Below are 17,122 nucleotides of genomic sequence, written 5' to 3'. Positions count from 1 at the left end.
TGGTTTCCCCGCACTGCAGGCAGATTCTTTACCATCTGAGGCACCAGAGAAGCCGTTTCTTTTCTCTACCCACCATAAAATCATCTACTTCTCCAAAGATCCCTGGTTTCTTCTATTGAAGATGATTTTTAGAAGCCAAAATCTGGACACTGGATCACTGCTCACTGCTACTGGGAAGAAAACTTACATTTTTAAATTGTGAAATATATCATACACAGAGGAGTACATCAAACATATAAATATGGTTTAGAGAATAATTACAAGCTGAATATAATCAAGTCTCTATTCAGCATTAATTATATCCATTCCTGTGTTTCTTCCTCCTGAAACTTTCTCTGACCTACAAGAACAGGATGAGGTGCCCCTAACATGAGCAACCATAAACTCTGTATTAATATGTGTCGATGGTAAACAAGTTGAAGATGTTTAAAGAAGAAACCAAGTCAGCATTATTCTATCATCCAAGGGAAGATGTCTAACTGCCGAAAGTGGTCCAAGAATATAATGGGTTCCCCTTAGATTTGTGCTTTATTCACTAGCCATGTGGGGCCACTGAGCAAGTGAAATGTGGATGATCTGAATTGGGATGGTTTAGTACAGAAAAAGAATGTAAAATATCTCATTAACTTTTTATTTTGATTTCTTGTTGAAAGGATAATATTTTGGGTGAGTTGAGCTAAATAAAATACTATTAAAATTAATTTCACCTGTACATATGACAAAGTTTATACATTTAACCTTGGTTAATTTTATGATATGCAGATTAATAATGGGGAACTTCCCTGGTGGTGCCCTGGGTAAGATTCTGCCTTGCCAGTGCAGGGACATGGGTTTGATTGTGGTCTGGGAAAAATACACATGCCGAGGATCAACTAAGATCTCACCCACAGCTACTGAAGCCATGTGCTGCAGCTCCTGAAGCCTGAGCCCCCTAGAGCCGGGTGCTCAGTAACAAGAGAAGGCACCACAGTGAGAATCCCGAGTACCACATGGAAGAGTAGCCCCTGCTCGCCGCAACTAGAGAAAGTTCGCTGCAACTAGAGAAACCCCCACGCAAAGCAACAAAGACCCAGCGCAGCCAAAATAATAAATAATAAAAACACATAAACAAAATTGCTTAAAAATTAATAATAGGGATTTAAATATTCCAAGAAAACAAAAATGCTTCATTTCACCTGTTTGTTCCCCCCCCCCCCACCTTTTGATAGTTATCAGAAAAATATAAATTATACATGTGGCTTGCTTTATATTTCCAATGGACGGGGTATTATGTAAAGCAGGGGTCCCCAGCCCCTGGGTCACAGAAAAATGATTGAATTACTGCCTAAACCATCCCTCTCACCCCCGCATTCCTGTCCGTGGAAAAATTGTCTTCCACAGAGTTGGTCCCTGGTACTAAGAAGGTGGGACCCACAGCTCTGAATAGTGAATTCCTGAGGACTAGATGTTTCACAGCACTGAGTGGATTTTGGTGGAGTGCTGGAGATAACAGTGGAGGTTAGATAAGCTGCTTCTTAAGATTTTAGCCTTGAGAGTTTATGTCTCTGCCTTTTCTCCCACTCTTTGCCTCTGTCTACACATCACTGACTCGATGGCATGAGTTTGAGTAAGCTCCGGGAGTTGGTGATGGACAGGGAGGCCTGGTGTGCTGCGATTCACGGGGTCGCAAAGAGTCGGACACGACTGAGCAACTGCACTGAACTGAACTGACACTCTGCTTATTTTCCAAACGTGCTCACATGTCCTATGTCTTCCATTTTTATTCTTTTGCCTTATGGTTTCTTATCTCTGAGCTTTTGTTTATCCAGTGCACTCCACCTTGAATGTCCTCTCCCCTATATTTTCTGTCAAAATCCTACCCAACCTGAAAAGCAGTTGACATGCCACTTCACCCACAAAGCCTTTTTTGGCCCCCACAGAGAGAGGTAAAATCCCTGAACATCTCCATCACTACTCACCAACCCTTCAGCACATTTCTCTAACTCATCTCCCCTTGCTTTTGTTTAGTCGTCAGATCGTGTCCGACTCTGCGAACCCATGGACTGCAGCATACCAAGCCACCCTGTCCTTCACTATCTCCTGGAGTTTGCCCAGATTCAGGTCCATTGAGTTGGTGATGCTATCTAACCATCTCATCCTCTGCCAACTTCTTCTCCTTTTGCCCTCAATCTTTACCAGCATCAGAGTCTTTTCAGATGAGTCCACTCTTCGCATCAGGTGGCCCAAGTATTGGAGCTTCAGCTTCAGCATCAGTCCTTCCAATGAATGTTCAAGGTTGATCTCATTTAGGATTGACTGGGTTTGATCTCCTTGCAGTCCAAGGGACTCTCAAGGGTCTTCTTCAGTACCACAATTCGAAAGCATTAATTCTTTGGTCCTCAACCTTCTTAATGGTTCAGCTTTCATGTCCATACATGACTACTGGAAAAACCGTAGCTTTGACTATGCAGACCTTTGTCGGCAAACTTCTCCCCCTGGCTAAATTGGAAATGCCTGGAGGGCAAAGGTGCATGGCACAGATACTTCTAAGAATTGGTGTCCAGATCCTCAAACTCTGTTCGTGCTCTTTGCTAAGACACATCTTCTGAAGAAGATGCTCTTTGGTCCAGGTCCATCTTTTTCTTTCCCACCCACCTTCTCTAACTTTACAAAAGGCTCTAAGCCCTGGTTTTTACCCACAGTCTTACCCTGGGGGGGGGGGGGGCGGTTAAATACCTTGAGGGTATAAACCAAAGTAAAGAACTCTGAAGACTGGATAAGGCATATTGTAAGTGGAGCAATTGCCAGTTCTTTGCTTTCAAAATAGAGTTGAAGGAGGTTCTAATTTTTTTGTCATTAAAAATAACTTTAAAAGAAATTTCTGGTTGCACCCCACAGCATGTAGGACCTTAATTCCCTGACCAGGGGTTGAGCCTGTGCTCTTTGCATTGGAAGACAAAATCTTAACCACTGGACTGCCAGGGAAGTCCCCCTAAAATAACTTTTGATCATTTTCAAAATAATCACTGTGTAATTTTTTGGCTTGAAACTCTAAGAATTAAAAAAGTTAAGTGACATTATTATAACAAAACTCCCTTCATTTTCATCTACTTGTTTATTTGGACACAGTTTCTCAGAGCTTCTATTTATAAAAGTTAAAAATAGATATAAAATTGATGCTGAACCCAGCTTCATTCCAGTAGTAACATTTATCCATAAATTCACAAACTAATTGAAAAAAAATCTATTTCAGTAAAAGACATATTTCCAATATTGTTTCACTCTTTGTTTAATAATTATTTTTCAAAAGATATATGTTATGTTGCTTTGGTCAACTGTGTATTAGTACAGTAATAAGTGATATTTCAATCCAGAAGAAATTTTAAAACATAGAGATTTAGAGTCAAAGGAAAATTTAAATTATTTAAATTTCAAAATTTCTTAAATTGCCATCATATATATAAATTTCTATCGGAGTATGAATAAAGTAATCAATAACAGACTTTCCAGCATAAGATTACCTTAGGATAACATTCTGTGAAAGGAAGCAAAATGCAACTATAAATTCAAGAAGAAAAAAAATAATGATGTAGCATTTCTGCTTGTTAAAGTGAGCTTGTTCTGGTATTTTCTTCAAATGAAACATAGTATCAAACCCTGGTGATACTTACATTCAGCTGATGATGGAACAGTTTTATTTAGCAAGTGTATCTTTTTTTTTAAGTTTGGGCTGCACTGGGTCTTTGTTGCTTTTTCGGGAATTTCTCTAGTTGCAGCAAGTAGGGGCTACTCCTTGTACTACTTGGGCTTCTCATGGCAGCGGTTTCTCTTGTTGCGGAGCACAAGCTTTAGGCTCTCGAGCTTCAGTAGTTGTAGCACACAGGCTTAGTTGCTCCGTGACTTGCAGAATCTTCCTAGACCAGGGATCAAACCCATGTCCCCTGCATTGGCACATGAATTCTCATCCACTGTGCCACCAGGGAAGTCCAAGTAAGTATACCTCTTGCAGTGACTTATATTTAAGATGTTTCAGTGAACAATATTAAAATGTGCCACCTAGCCTGCATGGTGGCAGATACACTCTCCGACATACCTCTCCCATCTTCTCTCCCCTGGTTGGCTGACTTGGTTGGAGGACATCAAGCGCTCTGTGCCTTCTAGCCTCAACTTGGATTTGGTCAGTGGGAAGCCCTGGCAGAAGATAGGATGGAGGGAGGAGCAAGATTAGGATATTTATTGCCCTTGATCTCGCCCCTGGACATCTAATCATTCTGGCCCTGTCCCTGGATGGAAAGTCACTGCTCCTCTTAAGGCAGAGAAATTGCCCTTTAGACCTTAGGTGGTAACACCCTAGCTGCTGCTCTTTCCAGCTTCCTGCATAATCCCTGGTGATTTCCCTACACCTTGACCGCACCTTCTAAATTAGCTCCCTTGTATATATGACCTGCTTGGGCTTCCCTGGTGGCCCAGAGGTTAAAGCGTCTGCCTGCAATGCCGGAGACCTCGGTTCGATCCCTGGGTCGGGATGATCCCCTGGAGAAGGAAGTGGCAACCTACTCCAGTATTCTTCCCTGGAGAATCCCATGGACGGAGGAGCCTGGTGGGCTACATTAGTCTATGGGGTCGCAAAGAGCTGGACACAACTGAGCAACTTCACTTTCTTTCTGAGTTGTCTTAATTTGAGTGTGTTATTTGTTTCCTGTTGGAATCCTCACAAATGCAGTTTTAAAAAAATTCTTTAAGTTGGCACGAGAACAAAAAGTCTGAAGACCACTGATTCAGACTGCTGCAGGAAGGGGGACTGCTTCCAGGGCCCGAGAGTGGGCTCTTGTCTAACACTTGGAAATGACTTGTCCGAGGAAATACACATGCTGGCAAAGCCAGAGGCTTGTACTGGGGAGAGTGCCCAGGGGGAGAGCGCAGGGTAGTGAAGTGAAAGTCGCTCAGTTGTGTCTGATTCTTTGCGACCTCATGGACTATAGCCTGCCAGGCTCCTCTGTCCAAGGAATTCTCCAGGCAATTCTACTGGAGTGGCTAGCCGCTCCCTTCTCTGGGGATGGTCTCCCGCATTGCAGGCAGATTCTTTACCAGCTGAGCCACCAGAGAAGCCCAAGAATACTGGAGTGGGTAGCCTATCCCTTCTCCAGGGGATCTTCCTGACCCAGGAATCAAACTGGGGTCTCCTGCATCACAGGCGGATTCTTTATCAACTGAGATACTAGGGAAGGGCACCCAGGTGGAGAGCAGCAGGGTAAAGGAGCCCGAAAGAACTGCCCTGCCACATGGCTCTCAGCCTCTGATTTTATGGTGATGGGATTAGTTCCTGGGATGTCTCTAGATAATCATTCTGACTCAGGGTCCTTCTTAGTGGCACATACATTGCTCAGTCAAGATAGATTCCAGCAAGAAGGATTCTGGGAGGTTGGTAGGATATATGGACTGGCATCTACTCTCTCCTTTTGACCTTTCCTGAATTCTTCTGGTTGGTGGTAGCTTGTTAGTCCCACATTTTTAAATAGGACCTCTTGTTCTAAGGTAACTCATACAAGTAGCTATATTTTGCCTGACCAGGTTGAGTGGTTTCAGTGTTTCCCCTAACAAGACTATAGCCTCAAAAAAAAAAAAAAGACTATAGCCTCATTTGTTCACTTAATAAACACCGATTGCATCATCCCTAGTGTTCATTTACAAAGATGAATTAGTTGGCCACTTCATGCCCATTAAAATGGTTATTATCAAAAACACAGAAAACAACTTTTTTGTACAGCAGAGATGTAATTAATTCAATTAAAAAATTTAAAAACACAGAAAACAAGTGTTGGCAAGGATGTGGAGAAATCGGCACCCTTGTGCACTATTGATGGGAATGTAAAATGATGCAGAAGCTGTGAAAAATAGTATGGAGCTTCCTCAAAAAGATTAAACATAGAATTACCCTACGGCCCAGCAATTTCACTTCTTGGTATACACTCAAAACAATTGAAAGTAGGGTCTCGAAGACACCCTACTGTGTATACCCATGTTCACAACAGCATTATTCACAATAGCAAAAGCATGGAAGCAACCCAACTGTCCGTCCACTTAAATGGATTATCAAAATGTAGTATATTCATACAATGGAGTCATATTTGACTTAAATTCTGACACATGCTGCAACATGAATGAACCCCAAAGATGTAATACTAAGTGAAACAAGCTAGTCACAAAAGGACAAAAAATACATGATATGTATGATTCCACTTATATGAGGTACTTTAAAGGCAGAAAGTAGAATAGGGAGTTGCCGGGGGCTGAGGGGAGGGCAGAAGGAGGAATTATTGTTTAATTGATATAGAGTTTCAGATTTATAAGAAGAAAAGAGTTGGATGGACGGTGGTGATGGCTGCACAACAACGTGTTTTATGTGTTTATTTGGCTGCATTGGGTCTTAGTTGCACCATGTTGCATCATGTAGGATCCTTTGTTGTGGAGCTCGGATTCTCTAGCTGTGGAGTGTGAGCTCAGAAGTTATGCCTTGTTGCTCTGCAGCAAGTGGGATCTTAGTTTCCCAACTGTAACAGGAGGGAAAGGGGCAGGTCATAACTTTTGAAAGAATGACATAGCCCAAGGACACAACATAAACTGATTAGAATCAGGTGGGACCAAGATGGCAGGCAAGACTAGACCTTGATCCTCAGTCAGCAAGTGAAATGATGCACCCAGAGGTGCCTGGATATTTCCAAGGCACTGGTAACAGACCAAGGAGTGGGTGGTGGCCCAAATCCTGGAAATCTCCACCCCTTCCCAAAAATAGCTGGAATAGTCCTCCCATGAGAGTGTGCTAAGTCACTTTAGTCTCTGTGCAACCCCATGGGCTATAGCCCACCAGGCTTCTCTGTCCAGGGGATTCTCCAGGCAAGAATACCGAGATAGTCCTCCCACTCATTTGCATATGAAATTACCCGACCTATAAAAACTAACCAGACCACATTTCCAGGCGGCGCTCACCCTCTGTGACGGCCCACACTCTGTCTGTGAAGTGTGCTTCTCTCTGAATCTGAATAAATGCACTTCATCCCTATCACTCTGTCTCTCACTAAATTCTTTCTGTGATGAGACATCAAGAACCTGAGCTTTATTAGGCCCTGAAACCAGATACCGTGGGTTTGGGCTGGGTTAGAGTCCCAAGCTGGGTTTGGCTGGGCTCAAGTCCCAGGATACGGGTTTAAGTCCCAATCTGAGGTAATTGGTTTCACAACCAGAGATTGAGCCAGTGTTCCCTGCATTAGCAGGCATTTTCTTAACCACTGGGCCACCAGCGAAGTCCCAACAATGTGTTTTTAATACCATGAACTGTCCATTTAAAAATGACTAAGGTGGTAAATGTTACATATATTTCAACATAATTTAAAAAAAAGAAAGATGAACTGCATGGGGTTCCATGCCTTATGTAATAATTTAGTGTGAGAGAAGACATACAATTAAGCAAAAAGCAATATAACAATACAACTTGTACTTTATTTGTTTACTTATTCATTTTTTATTTGGCTGCACCAAGTCTTAGTTGCATCATGAGGGCTCTTTAGTTGGAGCACGTGATTTTAGTTGCATCATGAGGGCTCTTTAGTTGGAGCACGTGACATCTAGTTTTTTGACTAGGGATCAAACCCCAGTCCCCTGCACTGGGAGCACTGAGTCTTAGCCATTGGACCACCAGGGGAGCCCCGAGATATGTACTTTAGTAAAGATATGGACAAGTTGTGAGAGGACTGTGGAGAGAGCAACTAATTCTACCTGGGGGAATTGGGAGGGGCTTCCCATAGAAGGTTTTATTTGGTCTATGGCATTGAAGATAAGTAAGAGCTTGCTTAGCAGTAAGAAGGAGAAAGGACATTTGAGGCAAAGGGGCAACATGAATCAAATAAGGAAAACCAAAGATTTCTAGGGGATTGGTGAGTCATGGATGGGTGTTCAAAGGTAGTTCAGAATGTACGAAGAATAAAGGAAAGCATTTGTGTATATGATTAAATTAAAATTAAAAACATAAATGTCAAAAGACATTATGAACAAAGTGAAAATACTAAAGGACTCCCTGGGAGAAGATAATTGCAATTTATATATAAATAACACCTTAAAGTCAGTAAGAACTAGAAACAAGCAAACAAGTTGAAACATAAGCAAAGGACAAAGTGGCAATTCGCACAAGAACTCCTGACTGCAGGAGGAAGTGTAAATTAAAATGAGTAGATACCATAGAGTCTGGAAAGAAGGAAATAGTAACTTTACAGTGAAGAAACATGGGAACACCACCTTAACCAAGTGATGAAAGGTAATAACATCACCAGTAATAAGGCATGTGGGTAGCATCTGACCTCCAGTAGGGTGTGATGACAAAGGTAGTTCATCTCTTCCCCCAAATCTATAATCTCTGGAAAGCTATGAAGAAAACATCAGATAAGCTCTAACTGAAGGGCATTCTGCAAAATGGATTAGGTTTGTGCCTCAGGTGGTAAAAAATCTGCCTGCAATGCAGGAGACACGGGTTAAATCCTGGGTTGGGAATATCCCCTGGAGAAGGGAAAGGCAAGTCACTTCAGGATTCTTGCCTGGAGAATTCCGTGGACAGAGGAGGCAAGTGAGCTATAGTCCATGTGATCCCTGAGAGTTGGACTTGCCTGAGTAACTAACACTTTCACTTTCTTCTTCTGCAAAATACCTGACCAGTATTCCTCAGGACTATTAAGGTTATAAGAATAAGGAAAGACTGAGAAATGGTCATAGCCCAGAAGAAACTAAGGAAACATAAGGACAGTGTAGTATTCTGGATGGTATCCTGGAGCAGAAAAGGGACATTACTGAAATATGAATAAAGCCTGGATTTTAGTTAACAGTACAAGTTGGGAAAAACACTAGACAAGGTATGACCTAAATCAAATCCCTTATGACTATACAGTGGAAGTGAGAGATAGATTTAAGGGACTAGATCTGATAGACAGAGTGCCTGATGAACTATGGATGGAGGTTTGTGACATTTTACAGGAGACAGGAATCAAGACCATCCCCAAGAAAAAGAAATGCAAAAAAGCAAAATGGCCATCTGAGGAGGCCTTACAAATAGCTGTGAAAAGAAGAGAAGCAAAAAGCAAAGGAGAAAAGGAAAGATATACCCATTTGAATGCAGAGTTCCAAAGAATAGCAAAGGGAGATAAGAAAGACTTCCTCAGTGATCAATGCAAAGAAATAGAGGAAAACAATAGAATGGGAAAGACTAGAGATCTCTTCAAGAAAATTAGAGGTACCAAGGGAACATTTCATGCAAAGATGGGCTCAATAAAGGACAGAAATGGTATGGACCTAACAGAAGCAGAAGATATTAAGAGGTGGCAAGAATACACAGAAGAACTGTACAAAAAAGATCTTCATGACCCAGGTAATCATGATGGTGTGATCACTCACCTAGAGCCAGACATCCTGGAGTGCAAAGTCAAGTGGGCCTTAGAAAGCAAAACTACGAACAAAGCTAATGGAGGTGATGGAATTCCAGTTGAGCTATTTCAAATCCTGAAAGATGATGCTGTGAAAGTGCTGCACTCAATATGTCAGCAAATTTGGAAAACTCAGCAGTGGTCACAGGACTGGAAAAGGTCAGTTTTCATTCCAATCCCAAAGAAAGGCAATGCCAAAGAATGCTCAAACTACTGCACAATTTCACTCATCTCACACGCTAGTAAAGTAATGCTCAAAATTCTCCAAGCCAGGCTTCAGCAATGTGTGAACCATGAACTTCCAGATGTTCAAGCTGGTTTTAGAAAAGGCAGAGGAACAAGAGGTCAAATTGCCAACATCCGTTGGATCATCAAAAAAGCAAGGGAGTTCCAGAAAAACATCTATTTCTGCTTTATTGACTATGCCAAAGTCTTTGACTGTGTGGATCACAATAAACTATGGAAAATTCTGAAAGAGATGGGAATACCAGACCACGTGATCTGCCTCTTGAGAAACCTGTATGCAGGTCAGGAAGCAACAGTTAGAACTGGACATGGAACAACCATCTGGTTCCAAACAGGAAAAGGAGTATGTCGAGGCTGTATATTGTCACCCTGCTTATTTAACTTATATGCAAAGTACATCATGAGAAATGCTGGGTTGGAAGAAGCACAAGCTGGAATCAAGATTGCCGGGAGAAATATCAATAACCTCAGATATGCAGACGACACCACCCTTATGGCAGAAGGTGAAGAAGAACTAAAGAGCTTCTTGATGAAAATGAAAGAGGAGAGTGAAAAATTTGGCTTAAAGCTCAACATTCAGAAAACTAAGATCATGGCATCTGGTCCCATCACTTCATGGGAAATAGATGGGGATACAGTGGAAACAGTGTCTGACTTTATTCTTTTGGGCTCCAAAATCACTGCAGATGGTGATTGCAGCCATGACATTAAAAGACGCTTACTCCTTGGAAGGAAATTTATGACCAAACTAGACAGCATATTAAAAAGCAGAGACATTACTTTGTCAACAAAGGTCCATCTAGTCAAGGTTATGGTTTTTCCAGTGGTCATGTATGGATGTGAGAGTTGAACTATAAAGAAAGCTGAGCGCAGAAGAATTGATGCTTTTGAATGGTGGTGTTGGAGAAGACTCTTGAGAGTCCCTTGGACTTGCAAGGAGATCCAACCAGTCCATCCTAAAGGAGATCAGTCCTGGGTGTTCATTGGAAGGACTGATGTTGAAGCTGAAACTCCAATACTTTGGCCACCTGATGTGAAGAACTGACTCATTGGGAAAGACCCTGATGCTGGGAAAGATTGAAGGTGGGAGTAGAAGGGGACGACAGAGGATGAGATGGCTGGATGGCATCACCGACTCAATGGACATGGGTCTGGGTAAACTCCGGGAGCTGGTGGTGGACAGGGAGGCCTGGCGTGCTACTGTTCGTGGGGTCGTAAAGAGTCAGACACGACGGAGTGACTGAACTGAACCGAACTGAATAAGCCAGTGTTGACTTCTTAGATTTGACAAATCTGCCATGGTAATGTAAAATGCTAACATTAGGGGAGATTGATTGAAGGGTATCTGGGAACTCTCTTGACTATCTTTGTAACTTTTCTATAGATATAAAGATACTGGTGGCTCAGTGGTAAAGAATCCACCTGCAATGCAGGAGATGTTGTTTCAATCCCCAGGTTGGGAAGATTACCTGGAGAAGGGAATGGCAACTCACTCCAGTATTCTTGTGTGGGAAATCACATGGATAGAGGAGCCTGGCAGGCTAAGGCCAAGGAGTTGCAAAAAAGTTGGACAGGACTTATCGACTAAACAACAGCAACAAAGGTTTTCCAAAGTAAAACATTTATTTTAAAAAATGATGAGATACTGGGACTTCCTTGGTGGTCCAGTGGCTAAGAATCTGCTACCAATGCAGGGAGCCCACGTTTGAACCCTGATCGGGGAACTAGATCCCATGTGCCAGAAATAAGAGTTCATATTGTTGTTGCTGTAGTTTAGTTGCTAAGTTGTTGTTTAGCTGCTAAGTCGTGTTCAACTCTTTTGTAACCCCCATGGACTGTAACCTTGCAGGCTTCTCTGTCCGTGGGATTTTCCAGGCAGGAATATTGGAAAGGGTTGCCATTTTCTTCTCCAGGGGATCTTTCTGACCCAGGGGTTGAACTTATGTATCCTGCATTGGCAAGGGGATTCTTTACCACTGAGCCACAAGGGAAACCCAAAGAGTTCGTATGCCACAACTAAAGATCATGCAGACTGCAACTAAAGACTATATATGCGGCAGAGAAGATTGAGGATCCTATGTGCCACAGCTAAGACCTGGCACAGTCAGATAAATAAACTTTTTTTTTGAATGATGAGATATTATTCCTACCCGTGAAATTAACAAAGAATAAAAAGTCTGACTCAAAGAAGTATCAAGGAGGATATGGGAAAAATAATTCTCTCATATTTGCAGATGGAAGGGTCAAAGGTATTGTAGGAAGCAATTTAGTCTAGGAAAGCAGAAAATGTACAAACCCTGGAATCCAGAATTCCATTTGGACACCAAGAGATATTTATAAAGGCTTTGATACAAATTGTCCACAATAACATAAAACTGAAACAACTTGAATGTCTATCAATAGGGGGGTAGATATACAAATTATATACAGATTATAAATATGGTGCAATATTTACTACATAGCAGCTAAAAGGAAAGAATGAAATTTATATATATCAATATGGCTAGATGTTAAAAATACAACATTGAATGAAAAAGTAAAGGTGGAGAAGGGAATATGTGGTATGGATGTGTGTGTGTGTGCTGAATTGTGTCCGACTCTTTGCGACCCCGTGGACTGTAGTGGAGCTCCTCTTGTCCTTGGAATTTTCCAAGCAAGATTACGGGGTTGCCATTTTCTCCTCCAGGGAATCTTCCTGATCCAGAGATAGAACCTGTGTCTCTGTGTCTCCTACATTGCAGGTGGATTCTTTACCAATCTGCCCCCTGCATGTATCCTAATTCATTCACCTTATTATTATTATTATTATTATTATTTTTGCCACACAGCATGGCTTGTGGGATCTTAGTTCCCTGACCAGGGATTGAACAGACCTGGAATTCCCTAAAATATCTTTCTTGTATGCCTCATTATGTGCCAAGTGCTACTCTCTGTTCGGAGGATACAGCAGTGAACAATGGCTAGCAACTACCCAGGACTTACTAAGAGTCGAGCATTCTGTTATAACAGTAGCAACAATAACAATAATAGCAAGCACTTACGTAGCACTTACTATGCTCGTGTGCTAAGGTGCTTCAGTTATATCCGATTCTCTGCAACCTTATGGACTGCAGCCCACCAGACTCCTCTGTCCATGGAATTCTCCAGGCAAGAACACTGGAGTGGGTTGCTGTAGCCTCCTCCAGGGGATCTTCCCGACCCAGGGATCAAACCTGTGTCTCTTACATCTACCTGCGTTGGCAGATGTGTTCTTTACCACTAGCACCACCTGGGAAGCCCAGCATTTACTGCATTATAAACCTTGTGACCCAGGTTCTGTTATTAACCCCAACAGATAGATGAAGACCCTAAGCAGCAGTGGAGTTCAGCAATGCCTCTAGGGCACCACAGTTGGATGGTGGTAGAGACAGCAACCACATCCTGGAAGCCTGGCTTCAAGTCTGTCCTACCAACCATTGAGCTGTCTGCCTAGAATTCTCCCTCCTCATGGAGCTCCATTCTAGGGAAGGTAAGACAGGTCATAAGCATGCATAGTAAGTTAGACAGTGAATGAGCTGTGGAGAAAAACAAAGAAGAGAAGGAAAAAGGGAGTATTACCCTTCAAAGAGGGGGTGTGGGGGGTCATGGATGGCCTCAGAGAGAGATAACATCTGAGCAAAGACCCTAAGGAAGTGAAAGAGGAAACCATGCCTGTATCTGGGGGTACCCTCATTTCAGCCTTGACAACAAGATCAAAGACTCTGGGGAGCAGTAAACCTGGAGTGTTTGAAAAATAAATAGCAAGGAAGCCAGGGTCACTAAAGCAGAGGGAATAAAAGAAATGAGGCCAGAGAGAGATGGAGGCTAGATTGGGTGGGGCCTTATATGTCATGAGGACCTTGGAGGGATCTGAGCAGGGGGTGACAATATCTGATTTGGACTTAGGAGGGATCCCTCTTTGTTGAGGTGATATTACTCAGAGGCTTGGGTGGTAGCTTGAATTGGAGTGGTAGCAGTGGGTGGTGGTAAGAAGTGATCGGATTTTGGAAATATTTTGAAGATCAAATTGATGGTATTTGCTGAGGATTGACATGACAAAGGGAAAGGAGTCAAGGATGATTCAGGTTTTGGGCCTATGTAAATAGGAAGACAGAGCGATTGTTTCCTGAATGGAGAAGACAGGGGGAGAAGCACGTTTGAGGAGGAGGTGGGAAGGCCTGGAGTTTTGTTATGGACATGCTGAATTTGAGATTTCTACTGGACAACCAGGTGGACATGCTGAGCGTTCAGTTGGACATAATAGTCTGGAGTTTTGAGCTGAGGAGATAAAAATCTATGCATCATCTGCATATAGATGTTATTTGAAACCACAAGAAAGGATGAGATCACCAGAGAAATGAATATAGATATAGAGCAGTGAAAATGTGAGAACTGATCCCTGGGGCCCCAGCATTCAGAGTTTGCAGCTGAGGAGGAGGAAAGGGAGAAGGGGGAGAATTCAGCAACAGGAAACTGAGAAGGAACAGCCAGAGAGGCGGGAGGAAAACCAGGAGAAAAGCCAGGAGAGAGAGCCAGCTAGTTGAGGAGAGAGAGGCAGCTAGTTGAAGAAAGTGTTCCAAGAAGGATCAAGTGATCAAATGTGTTGAAGGTTGCCGATAGGGAAAGAAAGATGAGGACTGAGAAATGACCGTTTGATCAAGCATCACGGAGGTGCTGGGTGGCAGAACGTGCCATCCCCAAATATGCCACTTTGGCACAAGGATTGTTTTGAGCTAAAGGCAATTGAGAAGAGGCAGATAGAGGAAGGGCTCTCTACCCTATATCCTCATTTGAATAAAAGCAGGACACATATTCATAAAGGTGTCCCAACTCCTGTCTCTACCAGGAGGGACAGAAGTTAATCATCAAAAAACTTTAGACCCTTATCAGTCTAGAGACAGCTCCAGAGAAATTTATTGGGTTGGCCCAGAATTTTGTTCCCATTTTTCCATAAAAGCCCAAATAAACTTTTTTTGGCCAACCCAATATATAAGAAACTTTACTGACTATCCTTTATCTACCATCATTTCCTCTGATTTGCCTTCCCACAATTTGCTGCCCCTAGTGAAAGTTACCTGGAGAAGGAAATAGCAACCCACTCCAGTACTCTTGCCTAGAGAATTCCATGGAGAGAGGAGCCTGGTGGGCTGCAGTCTATGGGTCACGCAGAGTCAGACACAACTGAAGCGACTTAGCTGCAGCAGCAGTGAAAGTTGCTCAGTCGTGTCCGACTCTTTGCAACCCCATGGACTATACAGTTGGTGGAATTCTCCAGGCCACAATACTGGAATAGATAGCCTTTCCCTTCTCAAGGGGATCTTCCCAGCCCAGGGATCAAACCCCGGTTTCCCGCATTGCAGGTGGATTCTTTACCTGCTCTTAGAGTCAGGTCTTTTTCCTTTCTAGTGTCATATCTCTAAAAATTTCATTCTTTTGCTAAGATGTTATGTCAGCCCAAGGTCTAATTAAATCTTTGAGTTATTCATCTCTGGGTATATGATGCACATGTTTATGAACATCTATTTGTTTTTCTCTTATTAGCCTGTCTTTGGCCAATCTAATTTATGCAGCCCCAGCTGCATGGCTATAGGAAGAGATTTGGGGGCAGAAGAAGAGATTTTTCTTTCTCTACAGCGGTCATTAGTAATATTGACAAGAGTGGCTTTACGTAGAGTATGTGGAGTTTAAAACCTAATTGGATCAGATTTGAGAGTCTGAGAGAAGAGAAATGATGCAGGCAGTATAGACAACTCTCTCAAGTGTTTGACCACAGCTGGAAGGAAGTGTGAGGTGAACAGCAGTGTGTTAATGTGTCAAAATAATGCATCACATTCATCATAAGGTTTCCTGTCATTGGTAGAGATTGATGTACATTACTTGTGTTTTATTTTGCCATGTGTCCTGTGGGGTCTTAGTTCCCCTACCAGGGATCAAACCCATACCCTCTGCATTGGACGCACTGAGATTCAATCACCAGGAAATCCTGCATTACATTCTTCTTCTTCTTCTTCTTTTTTTTTTTACTTATTCATTTATTTGGCTATGCCAGTTGTGGCATGTGGGCTCTTTTAATTTCAGCATGTGGGATCCAGTTCCCTGAGCACGGATGGTACCTGGGCCCTATCCACTGGGAGCACAGAGTTTTAGCCACTGGACCACCAGGGAAGATATTACATTCTTATAATATAATCTTGTGTATAACCTTGTCAGTGAAGGTTCAAAGAGACATTAAAATTTGATGAAATAGTACAAATATCCCTTAAAAAAAAGTGAAGGCAAACGGAACAAACTGTAACAGCTGATAATTCAGAGAGGTGAACATTTTGGTATTTGCTATATTATCTTTACACTTACAATTTCCACAGAATCTTAACCACAGGACCACCAGGAAAATCCCTCTTAAAAATAATTAGAGGGGACTTCCCTGGTGGCTCTGGAGAAGGATATGGCAACCCACTCTAGTATGCTTGCCTGGAAAATCCCATGGAGTGAGGATCCTGGTAGGTTACAGCCCATGGGGTTGCAAAGAGTTGGACACGACTGAGCAACTTCACTTCACTTCCCTGGTGGCTCAGATGGTAAAGAATCTGCCTGCCAATGCAGGAGACCCAGATTTGATTCCTGAGTCAAGAAGATCCCTTGGAGGAGGGCATGGCAACCCACTCCAGTATTCTTGCCTGGAGAATTCCATGGAGAGAGGAGCCTGGCGGGCTACAGTCACTGGAGTTGCAAAGAATCGGACATGCCTGAGCAACTAGCACACACACATTCCTTGGTGGTCCAGTGGTTAAGAATCCACCTGCCAATGAGGGGACATGGCTTTGATCCCTGGTCTGGGAAGATTCCCCATGCTGCAGAGCAACTAAGCCCATGTGCCACAACTACTGCAGCCCACGTGCCTAGAGCCCATGCTTAGGTAACAAGAGATGCCACCGCAATGAGAAGCCCGCACACTGCAAATAGAGAATAGCCCCTGGCTCACCACAGCTAGACAAAGCCTACGTGCAGCAACAAACCCCCTCTGCAGTCCAATGAATAAATTAATTAATTACGATACATAAATAATTAGAGCTGAGAAAAATGTTTGTGGGCCTGAAGGTATGAAGGCCTTTGAGTGCCATGTCAAGAATGTGGTGGGGGGAGGGGCATGGCTCAGAAAGTTCTCCCTGAAAACTGTGCAGAGGGTGTGGGAACAATAAAAATTTTTCCTTTAGCCATTCAGGCAAGAGTTTTCTAAAGTGTGGACAGGACCACCTGCATCAAAATCTTCCAAGGGCACTCAAGAAAATTCAAACCCTGGGCCTTTCTCCTCTGGCTTACTAAATCCTAACGTCTCCAGCAGGGCTAAGCAATCCGTACCTGAGAAGGTGGAGTGGTAGCAAGTTCAGGGAACAGTTGGGGCTGTGTTTAGTACC

This window comes from Muntiacus reevesi, chromosome 3, assembly GCF_963930625.1.
Source record: "Muntiacus reevesi chromosome 3, mMunRee1.1, whole genome shotgun sequence".
Taxonomy (NCBI): domain Eukaryota; kingdom Metazoa; phylum Chordata; class Mammalia; order Artiodactyla; family Cervidae; genus Muntiacus; species Muntiacus reevesi.
This window is presented reverse-complemented; position numbering follows the sequence as displayed.